Source organism: Hydra vulgaris, chromosome 02 (assembly GCF_038396675.1).
Source record: "Hydra vulgaris chromosome 02, alternate assembly HydraT2T_AEP".
NCBI lineage: Eukaryota > Metazoa > Cnidaria > Hydrozoa > Anthoathecata > Hydridae > Hydra > Hydra vulgaris.
This window is the reverse complement of record NC_088921.1, coordinates 9,490,001-9,502,472: the sequence shown is the minus strand read 5'-3', so window position 1 is coordinate 9,502,472 and position 12,472 is coordinate 9,490,001. Positions and strand designations below refer to the sequence as shown.

General features: G+C 29.8%; 1 protein-coding gene across 17 annotated transcripts in view; it reads left to right on the top strand.

Moving 5' to 3' along the window:
* LOC136076723 (usherin-like) overlaps nt 1–12,472 on the top strand; it is a 765,758-nt gene that overhangs the window by 678,394 nt on the left and 74,892 nt on the right. For all 17 annotated transcript variants that reach the window (XM_065790105.1, XM_065790109.1, XM_065790104.1 and 14 more), the window contains 2 exons: nt 1,978–2,120; nt 8,073–8,199. The gene's annotated coding sequence lies outside the window, so the exon portion shown is untranslated. Of the gene's footprint in view, nt 1–1,977; nt 2,121–8,072; nt 8,200–12,472 lie in introns of those variants that run through there.

The window sequence follows — 12,472 nt, the reverse complement described above, 5'->3', positions numbered from 1 at the left end:
GTAAATTGTAAAGTAAATTGTAAATTGTAAAGATCTAAAATGGAGGCTGTCACCTAAAATTCGTGGAAAAAATGTTGATTGTAAAAATGTTTATTATCTTGAAAAAACATTATAGAAACAAACCTGTCCCTTATTTGTTGAATTAAAGTCTTGATAGTGGTACTAAATACATTTACCTTCAACTGCTTCTTTTAATTTTTGTGAATGTGGTTTATTGTAAAAGATCTTTCTCTTTATTGTCCACTTTTGAAAAAAGTCTGATTGAAAACAATAACTTAATAGACAGGAGGCAATCAAATGTGCTTCATTTCATTCAAGTCTGTTGAGTTTCTTGATAAGCGACTTTATAAATTTTAATCTCATCACCTAAGAAAGTGTTTTCTGATAGAATTAAGACGATGACATTTTATTGCTTGAAGAGCTTTGAACCAAAAGTAATCATAATGATGAATTTAAATGAATCCATTTCTCCAGCGATTTTACTTCATTCAATAGATCAGCATTTAGACCAAGGTCACAAAGATTCTGCAAATATATACAGATTTTCTTAGATTGCTTAACCAACAGCTTCACAACTTCATGGCATTCTTTTTTGCATTTTTTTTTATTAAAACCTCAATAAAGTGTTATTAAGAAATTTTTTTCAAACATATAAAGGGGACCAAGGGAGGTGCAACTTCTTTGCCCACAGGATTTGAAAAAAAGAAAAAAGAAACAAATACTTTATTACCAAAAAAATTTAAATAAAGTTACAATAAAATTATTTTAATTGTTTATTTTTTTATTTATTTTTTGTAACCTTCTGTTTATATTATTTAAATTTAAATCAGATATGTATGACCTGATATTGTTGTGGGTGCAGAAATTATACATATAACATCAAAGTTAAGCACCCAGAACTTATTATTTCTCATTGGCCAAAAAAAGTGTTTATGCCGATGCATGAATCTGACTTTAATATCAAGTTCACTTACATCTTCAGCAATCCCTATCCACCAAAATTCATCAAAAAAAAAAAAAAAAGAAGTATAGTTCATGTTTTTAATGTTAAGTGAAATCTCTTTATTATTTATTTATTTTGTGGAATAATTTGATGTATTCACTTTTTTTTTTCCTATAACTTATTTTGTTTGAGATAACAAGAATAAAATGATGATTATTGTTGTTCCAGAAACTGTTCTATCATCTAAATATCTTTCTTTTAAATGTGTTCGAGTTTGGCCAATTTCCTTTAAAAGTAACTTGTCCGTCCAAAATTAACAAATGCCTTTTATTTTGACTTTACAAAAAGAGTAGATTAACATCCAAATCTGTTTATTTTATAATTAACATCTAAAATCTTCCCATTAGTTACTTGTTTTAGATTTTCTTGACAAACTACTATTTTAACAGTCGCACAAATACCATCACAGCAAGATTTGCCATAGCTGGTGGCAAAAAAATACTCATTCAGCATTTAAATCAAAGTCTATACTGTAATGAGAAAAATTGATAAAGTTTTGAAAGTTTTTAAGTTGCTTTGCACAGCCATCAGAAAAATACTTCCCACATGATACATCTAAGAGATTTTCTTTGGTATATCTAGTTAAATCTTCTTAAATATTGTTAACAAACCATGTGTCATGATTAAATTTTCCTTAAACTTAAAAAAAAAAGGATTTTTGTTTGAGAAATGTTTTTTTCTTAAGTTACTATTGTAAAAAGTGAACACTGACTTTTTGCTCCAGTGATAATCAAAAATTAAACATTTAAAAAACTGTTTTTATAAGATATTGTTGTTAATTTTTGTGGACTAAATATTGTGTCTTTTTTCATCAATTGTTTTATATCTTGTTTTATTAAATATTTAATTTCTTACTTCATTAAATATTATGAATCCATAATAAAGTATATACATGTATTTATCTTTATTACATATAATACATTTGGAAATATTGTTATTTCTATGTTGTTGTATACTAAAATTAAATTTTCTAGGTTAGTGATGGTAGAGCATTGTGTAATCTTGGAAACATTTACCATGCATAAGGTAAACATTTAGATAGAATCAGAAATCATGATCCTGGAGGTTATCCCATAGACGTTCAGCGAGCTTTGGAAAGAGCTATAGAGTTTTATGAGTAAATATATTCATTTTTACAACTTTTTTTATTGGATCCTTATGTAAATTGTCTACCATGTTTATTATTTGGCTTACTGGTCACATGACTTGCATATTGGTTTTATTGATTTGAATTTGTTTTGGAAACCAAACTATAAAGTTTAAAACAAAAATGTTTCAGTTTCAAATGCAGTAGAAAATAACTAATTTTTTGTTATTTTAGCTAGTTCATTCTTTCTTTAGGACAATAAAATGAATTAAAAAGTAATTACATACCTTGACTCATTTAATGTTTAAAACTGTCATTTAGTTACTAACCAGGGTAATTATGTAATAAAGGGGTAAACAGATTTTATCTGTTGATCAACCTCGCACCCCTTCTTCATCTATTAGGCTGGCACAGATGTATTTTTAATACGTTGTTTCCAGTTTAGGATGTTGAATGCTGGATCTTATTGACTCAATGCATGGGTTTTGCTTGTGTCTCTGTTTTTATGACCAGGCAACTCATTCTATTATATCCTAATGAGGGTACAGTTCTAAAACTTAGTTTTATGGTTCTGAGGCCGGTTGGTAGTCAGGTTTCCCAAACTCTGTGGTAGCTCTCAGAGAGGCTGATTCCATCAACAGCTGAAAAATATCAAAGTATTAACAGTGCCATGTTGCGCATGGATGGTGTTCCTGTTTGTACTTTTAATGTGGATTGTGGAAGCTACATTAGGAGCCTTTTGTTACGGCTTAGGGTTTATTAATAGTAAGAAGGCAATTGCTTGGGCTATTAAACAGTGTTCTGAGTACCATCTATGCTTTGAGTCAAGCTCTTCAACAAATTTAAAAATGAATAAAGTACCAAAAACTATAAAACACAAAAAACAATCATCATCACCAAGTTATCTAAACCTATCATTCACTAATATTCGTGGTCTTCGAAGTAACTTTTCCTCTTTCGAGTCTTATCTCTTGCAAAGTTCACAAGACCTACTTGTTCTTTGTGAGACCAATATGAGCTGTCTCCTTTTGTGATCTTTATGTTGATAGTTATCTTCCTTTAATTCATTAAGACTCCAATAGTCACATGCTTGGCCAGGGCATTTACATTTGTAAGAATTTACCCATTTGTTGTGAAACTAGGTTTGAATCCACAGACTATTCTTTCATGTGCTTTCGTTTAGCACCACTCTATTCTGCCTTTCTCTTTGCTCTATATCGCTCTCCTTCATCTCAAGACTGCACTCTTTTTGATGTTATTTCTGATCATATTGACCAAGCCCTCTCTCTTTATCCATCAGCTAATATAGTTGTTGTTGGTGACTTTAATGATCACCACTCTGAATGGCTTGGCTCTAGTGTCAGTGATTCTGCAGGCATTAAAGTCAACAACTTTTGCCTTTCTCAATCCCTAACTCAAATAGTCAACTTTCCAACTCGCTTTCCAGACAACCCGAATCATTTACCTTCTCTACTCGACTTATGTCTTGTTTCTGATCCTAGTCAATGCTCAGTTTCTCCACATTCACCTATAGGTACTTCTGATCACAATTTGATCTCTCTAAAACTAATATCTCATTTTTCTTAATCACCTGAATCCCCCTATTATTGTACCTCTTACAACTACCTTAAAGCTGACTTGGATTCTTTCCATGATCTTCTTCGTGATGGCCCTTGGGTAGAAATCTTCCTGTCAACAAATGTACTTCTTACATAACTTCGTGGATTCAGGCTGGCATGGAATATTTTATTCCCTCTCAACAAATCCAGGTCAAGCCTCACTCTCCTCCATGGTTTTCCTCACACTGTGCTGCTGCCAGGATGCGGAGTCCCAAATGGACTCCGGCTTTATATCTTAACTTTTTCCAAGTCTGTAGTGTCCAGAAGCTCTGAACATGATTGTTGACTTATGATCTGCTATAAGAAAAAAATTCATTTGATTTAATGACTTGAAACTTATTGTTTTTAAGCCCGCAGTCCTGGAGTCCTGGAGTCCTTGCCGCCAATATACTTAAGGACTCCGGGTTTAAAAATTTATTGTTCCTCTAACCTAAAAGTCTTAATTTTTTCCCTATTAGTAGTCCATAAACTTGTTTATATTTTTAAAGCTCCTGAATACCAAAAACTAGGATAAAGTAATCTTTTTGTGACTTTCAAATCCGGAGTCCTTTTTGGGACTCCGAATTTATCCCTGGCTGCTGCGGTTGCCAATCGAAACCATTACTTCCATATCTATCAGCAAAACAATTCTCCAGAAAACAGACATCTGTTTATTACTGCTAGAAACCATTGTAAAATGGTTTTGTCTAACGCCAAAGCCCGCTATTCTCAGGTCATGAAATCTCGTATCTCATCTCAAAAATTAGGCTATCGTGACTTCTGGAGTATCTTTAATAGTATTAATAATAAGGGCAAATCTTTAATTCCACCTCTCTTGTATGGTTCAGACATTGTCACCTCACTTAAAGACAAAGCTGAATTGTTTGCTTTTCATCAATATCATCTCTTGATTTCACTAGTTGCGTTCTGATATTGCCAACAAACAGGTTGATCCATTGCTTGACATTTGTATCACTCCAGCTTCTGTATCTAAAGTGATTTCCTGCCTAGACTCTTCTACAGCTTGTGGCCCGGACAACATATCTGTTATTGTCTTGCAGAAGTGTTCTCCGGAGCTGTCATCTATGCATTCAAAACTATTCAACAAGTGCTTATCAGAGTCTTGCTTTCCAGTCTGCTGGAAAGCAGCATATTTATAACCTCTCCACCTTTATTAGATAAAGGTGGAGAGGTTAAGGCCATCGCTCTTGACATTTCTAAGGCTTTTGATAAAGTTTGGGATGCTGGTCTTCTCCATAAGCTTTCTTCTTATGGTGTACCTAGCAACATCTTTAAGATTATTGAATCCTTCCTTTCCAATCGTAGTATAAAAGTTCTTCCATGGACAGCACTCTTCTTCTTATTCTTTGACCTCAGGGGTTTCTCAAGATTCTATCCTTGGCCCTATACTCTTTTTAATTTACATTAACGATCTTCCAGGTTTTTAATTTACATTAACAATCTTCTCACATCTAAGGTAGCATTGTTTACTGATGATACTACCATTTATTCTTGTCGTGATAAGAAACCAACACTCTCTGATTGCTTGGAGGGGGTATTTGAGGTTGAAAAGGATCTTACTTCTGCTACAGTGGCTGGTGAACTTGAATACTGATAAAACTCAATTTTTTTCAGCCAATCGTTATCGCAATAATTTAGATCTTCCTATTTTTATGAATGGTGATGTACTTGATGAGTCATCTACGCTTCATCTTCTAGGATTAACTCTTACTTCTGATCTTTCTTGGAAACCATATATCAAATCAGTTGCAAAATTAGCATCTGCTAAGGTTGCATCTTTTTATTGAGCTTAACACTTTCTTACTTCGGATTTTATTCTCTATCTTTATAAATCTCAAATCCGGCCTTTTTTGGAATACTGTTGCCATTTCTGGGGCGGTTCTTCTAATGATACCCTTTCTATTTTAGGCAAGGTGCAAAAAAACGCATTGTAAACATAGTTGGACCTGCTCTTGCAGCAAACCTCCAACCATTATCACATCATTATGTTGCTTCTCTTTCTCTTTTCTACAAATACTATAATGGGCACTGCTCTAAAGAGCTAGCGTCTCTTGTACCATCCACTAAAATTCATTCTCGTGTTACTTGTCATTCAATTGAGCCTCATCCTTTTTCTGTGACTGTTCCTAAGTGCTCCAAAAACTCTTATTCATCTAGTTTTTTTCTCGAACATCAGTTCTTTGGAATTCACTTCCTTCATCTAGCTTTCCAGATTCATACAATTGCAATCCTTTAAGTCATCCATCAATCGTTATCTTGCTCTACAATCTTTATCTTTTCTCTTCCAGTAACTTCCAACTTTAATTAGTGGTTGCTTGCAGCCTTGTTGGAAGCGAAGATGTTTAAAAAAACGAAAATACCGAACATTAGATTTAAAAAAATGAATTAAAACTTTTTATATAACTCTTTTTAAATAAAATGAAAATTTTATTAAAGTTATTATTTTAAAATTTTATTAAAATTATTATAATATTGTTGCACAATATAAATAATTAAATAAATCACTTACCATACCACCGGTAGAAAAAAACTAAGCACAATAAATTAAAATTCAAATAAAAATGCCAGAAATAAAACAACTAAAGTGTGCAAACAAAAAATACTAATAAAATTTCCCCTAAGACCATTTAAACCACATAGGTACTTCCAGCACCAATGAACCAAAAACAATCAAATGGCAATATACCCCATTAAAAACCCCTTTAAAATTAAATAAAACGCAATAGAGCCTTCAAAAAACTTTAATGCTGTCATAGATACTTCATTCGAATTTTGTTAATCAATCTTAAGTGTATGAAAATGAAACAACCCGCGCAAATTAAAATCATAACTAAAAATCAAGTAATATATGAAAGTAGAAAAAAATAAATATATATCGCCTGCAAAAATGTAAAGATTTAAGCATGTAGTGAAGGATATAAGAAAATATCCGAACAATAATAAAAGACAAAAATTGTGCATGTGGAAATTAAAACAAAGCTGAGTAATGAATTTAAGAGAATACAGCATAAAAGTTCTTTGATAATGGTAATAATATGAAAATCAGTGGATAAATAACATATTAATGGATATTGTAATAAGATTAACTAAATACTAAAATAAGAGCAGATATGTTTTAGCCAAATAAGTGGTTAAAAGATTATTTTTGGGTGATATAACAATAATATGTCGTGCTATATATATATATATATATATATATATATATATATATATATATATATATATATATATATATATATATATATATATATATATATATATATATATATATATATATATATATATATATATATATATATATATATATATATATATATATATATATATATATATATATATATATATTTATTTATATTTATATATAAGCTACAATACAAAATTATATGTATATGAACCCAAAATTCAAAACTCAATCACACATGATAACCTCATATACATGACATACAAATCTATATCTACATTACAACCATATACTATCTATTAAAAGAAAGTATTATCTAAATAAGAATGAGTTCAAACAAAGATAGTTTATCTAATAAAAGAACAAAAAGCATGCAAACGATGTAAACAGGCTGTATGTGCATAAGGGTGTATAGGTGTAATGTGTAAGTCCATGCTGTTTATGTCGTTTAGTAGAGTCTTGTGTTGTTAGTAACCAGCGTAAAAGATTTATCTCTTAACTACACCAAACCAGCTCAGTCCTCCTCCTGAAAACCATGATGGATTAAACACCTATGCATGGGTTTATAACTGACTTATGACTGAAAAACTAGCCCATGCGTCTTCCAGAGACAAACAACTTCTTTCGCGGTGACAGTAATTGTAATTTGGAAAATAGTCGTGCTCAATGACTGTAACACTAACCCTTACGGGCTAGGCCCAATATTATTAATAAACTTTGGCATATATATAATTCTGACATATATAAAATTCGTCGAATGGTCACACACGAGCAGTGAACGCCTGAGGGAAAAATGAAGTACATTAGAATAACAGAGAATTATTTTAAGTAATTTATCATACTTTTTTCAAAATCTCAAAATTTTATTTTAAAACTTTCAAAGAATGATCCAGATAATAACAATAACTAAATTAAACTTTTGTATGAATTCATCATCAAATTAGATCTTCCCACATTACATCATCATTTCAATAAATCAATATTGCCTTCATCATCATCTTCATCATCATCATGATCATCATCAAAATAATATAATAGCAATCCTCCCATTATATCATCATCACGTTATATCATCACAATATATGAACATAAATTATCATAATGAAACCTGTTTTTAATTTAAAACTCTATAATTTAAAGCTTTACTTTAAATTATAGAGCTTTGTGTATATTTCAATCTAGAGCTAATCTGGCTATAGTAAGCAGTCTAGGTGATCGAGCTGCTGAAGGTCGTGCTTTCGGCAATCTTGGAAATATTATTTTTTATCATCCTGGTAATTTTGAAAAGGCTGTGCAATTTCATGGAGAGGTAAATCATGTTTAAATTTTTGTTTTTTAATTGACGATTATAAATTTTTTATAAGTTTCATAAGTTCGAAAGTGATCCCCAAGTACCAAGTTGTGTTCATAATCCTTAAAAATAAGTTTCATATTAATTCAACTTTCCAGAACAAATTATTTGTCAAGATGTAAGCAAAAAAACTTTACAATTTTTAATGCTACTTTTTTTTTCCGAAGGTAAGTTCCAGCTCTTTGATTTTTTTTTTTAAATACTGGTCTGATTAATGAGCTTTTGTAGTTAGTAAATGACGTTAATAAAAAAAGTTCTTTCAAAACTCAAACTTGAGTTATAAATAGTATGTTTGGGTTTTTCCCTTTTGCAATTAATTTTTATGTAGAAGAATATTTTTATATATAACCTTAAATAAAACAAACCAAACTTTTGTAATAAAAAACATGATAAGTAAATGCTTTAAAAGTTTAGCTTATATTTATTTTATTATAAAAACAAAACTAATATTAGTACTATAAATATTCTACAAATAAAATCAGGGGAGAGGGGTAGAATTCTTAAAAAGTATAGACTTGTTCCTTGAAAAAAAAGGCCATCAAAACTAAAATTTACCTGACTAAATTGTGTCAAATAAACCCCTCTCCCCCATCCACCACCACCCCCTCCCCCTCTCCCCCTCCCTTAAAATTGCCTCTGTATGTAAATTTAAAAGTTATACTGATATTTGTTAAAAACAAGTTTTGCTAATAAAATTTTAAAACTGAATATACTTATTATTATAAATTTTTGGGGAGATTCGGTAAGAAATTTATTCTGTAAGAAAAAGTATATTTAAATGAAAATGAAAATAAAACAAAGTAGAAAAGCAGAAATAAAACAACATGTTTTTTGTTAATATCTCAATAAATAAATTGTTTTGGTAATTTTAAAAAACTCATAACTTACTTTCTAATATTTATTTACAAAATAAACATAACTTGTTTCGACATTGGGAATCCCTTTAATGTTTTTTTTTTTAATTATTTTTTAAATGTTTGATTTTTCATAACTATCTGATTTTTTTCTTTCTTTGTTTTCATGTTTTTATTACTGTTATTTTTTATTGCATGTATACTTTTTTAATTCTCATCTGATTGTAAGTGTTAAAGCTAGTAATTTCAACACTTTAACTGTTTTTTACTTGTATTTGTCTTATAATATATACTTTATTTGATCATCTTTAACCAAAGAAAAGCTGTAGATCCTTTTATTTTGCAAACCTTTTTTTTCCGCAACTTTTAAAAAAGGAACACTTTTAAAAAGTTAGATTATTACTTTGTTAGCTTTCAGGCTTTCTGGGGTTTTTTTTCCAGCTTCTAGCTTTAAGGTTGTTTTTTTTTATACCTCCAGATTTCAAGATTTTTTTTTTTTTTTTTTTTTTGAGCTTTCATTTTTTAAGGGTTTTTTATTTATGTTTTAGGATTTTTCTTTCCACCTTCTAGCTTCCAGTTTTTTTTTTTTTTAACAGTTTCCAGCTTTCAGGCTTTTTTTTTCCAGCTATCAGAGATTTTTTATCCAGCTTCAGGTTTTTTTTCAGTTTTCAGCTCCCGGGTAACCTAAAAGTGACCTAAGTCCTTATATTATGTACCATCAAATTTTTTGTTTTGTTTTTGAAAGTAGTCCAAGTGCACATTCCAAAACTATCAAAATTTAAATCATTTTTATGACCTAGTGGATTGACACATTGAGGATCGTATTAAGAAATAACTTCTGATAATTATTTGAGCTTTCAAGTTAGAACATAGACTAATTTATCACTTTTTAAAAGTTAGCTTTCTTTTTTATTGAAGAGGACAAGGTAGGTTTTATTAAAAAGGATAAGGTAGGTTTTTTTGAGAAGGATAAGGTAGATAAGGTAAGGTGAAGGTAGGTTTACAGGAATATGATGACTTAATAGAATCATCTTTGGATTTGTAATCAAAAAATTCTAAATAGAATAGCTTTTTTTAGAAAAACACTACATTTCACTCAAGTTATAAAGTAAATACTTTTTATTAATATATAACTCTTTAACTAAAAATGCCTTGTGTTGTACACGCAGACAGCTCTTTGCAAGACTTTATTAAAATTGGCCTTGTGTTGTCCTACCTTGTGTATTTCCCAAAATTGTTTGATGGACTGATTCTAATGCTTTCTTTGTCCAATACCCTAAAGTTTAATTCAAAATACTTAATATTTTTATATGTAAAAATTTAAAAAGTTATCAGTTATTTTTCAAAATATGCACTTACCAAAGATTCCTCCTTTCATAACAATAAACTCTTTAACATAATGCTCCACTATATGAACTTTCAGAGAAATGTTTTAACCAAGATCTCTAAAACTTAGTGAAAATCTTTAAATATAATCAGAGTAGTTTGGATTTAATGTTTTTGCACAACACCCATGAATAACATTGTTAAGTTTATCAAAGCTTCCATATATTTTCCACCAATAATATTGTGCTCATACGGATAGGTTTGAAAGCAATCATGTTTTGAAAGCAATCAAGATCCATTTCTTTCTAAACTGCGTTTACCTTAATAAGGTACTCTGGCAAAATTAATTGTAGATATAACTAATTATAACAGCCCTCCAACAGCCATCCATTTGTTATACAACTCACATTTAAAAGTTTGGGGATTCTGTTTCACAAAATGGACAAGAATGCTTTGAAGCTGCTGGCTGCTTTCCAACCATTAAGAGAAGAACCTTTAGATCTTCTGAAATAGAGTAATCCAGAGTATTAAGTTTTAATTTATCCAACAACATTTTTATGTTTGTATACTTTTCACCAATAAATGGTAATACCGCCAAAACTAAAGTTTTGTGAACTCCATTATGCTTAAAATCTTTGCATCCATACTCATCAGAATATTTCACTCTTTTCTTTTCACTTGAATGTGGTTTTAGCTCTGGCTTTAATGTAATTGATAAAGTAACTTTTATATAGCCTTGCCCTCCATCTAGCTCATTCTTAACATCAACATTCTCTGGTTCAAGAGATCTATGTCATAAAACTGTTGCAACAAATACATCAATATTATTGCATATTACACCAGGAATAGTTATTTCAACTCACTAAATAATAACAAAACAACTTTAAATCCGAGATGATGATTTATTTTAAATTATCAATTTTCAAATTAATAAAAATAAAAAATGAAGCATAAAATAATATTTTATTATAATAAGTTGTAATAGACAACCTTGTATGAAATATGGTCTGTAATTGTTTCAGTTTTGAGTGTGAAAAGTAAGGTGTTTTTGGTTCAACTACTCCAATAGAAACAACAAGCTTCTTAGGGCCAAATGATTTTATTTTTATTTTGGAGTCATGGGTTACTAAACTGTTGATAGTGGTTGATAAATTTTTCCTTTTGTTACAAGTTAGGTGGATTGCACAATATGTGTCAAATTCCTTTGCTTAGAAAGGATGTTTAATACCTTTTCCTATTTGTTAAAAACAACTTCTGCAAAAAACAAGATTTTTATTGGTTGTTGAAAGATCCAAATTACTGTGACTATGATCTATATCTGTATTAGTTTCATATGATAACATTGGTGGAAGTGTTGCTATTTCAGTACCATTTTTATGCCCATTAACACAAATAAAAAGTCACATTTCCCACCTTGAATAACTCTATTATCAAGACCTAAAAGTAATAAGAAGTTATTTTTTTAGTTCAAACACAATATGGTTTATAAGCAGAACAATGATAATAAAAACATAATTGATTTTATTGGCTTATTTTTTATAAAACTTACCTTCGTACTTAGATCGAGTGGTGAATAAAAATCTTTTTGAACCTGTTTTCTCCAAACTCACTAGATTTTTTCTGCAATTAGAGTGTGACATTTTAGGCAGATCAGGGTTTTCAACAGAGTAGCTTCTCCAAAAAAATCTCTTGATAAGGTTTTCTTTGTTTTGAACCTTATTTATTGCATTTGGTTTGAATGCATCATAAAAACTTTTTTTTATATAGCATATGCAAAAGCATTTTAAAAACTTGTTACGATCTTTCGCAAAGTATGGAAATTCTTTTCTATTCTTGATAAATAGTTCTTATATTTTTTAGAAAGTAAACAAATATAATGGCTGACGGAAAAATATTATTTTAATACGAAAACTTAGTAAGAAGTTTTATAAATAAATCGCTATTTATATAAATAAATCTAGTTTCCAGCTCTCAGGCTTTTTTATTTTTTTTAGTTTTTAGCTTTCAGACTTTTTTTTTTAGCTTCCATCTTTCAGGCTTTTTTTTCCAGC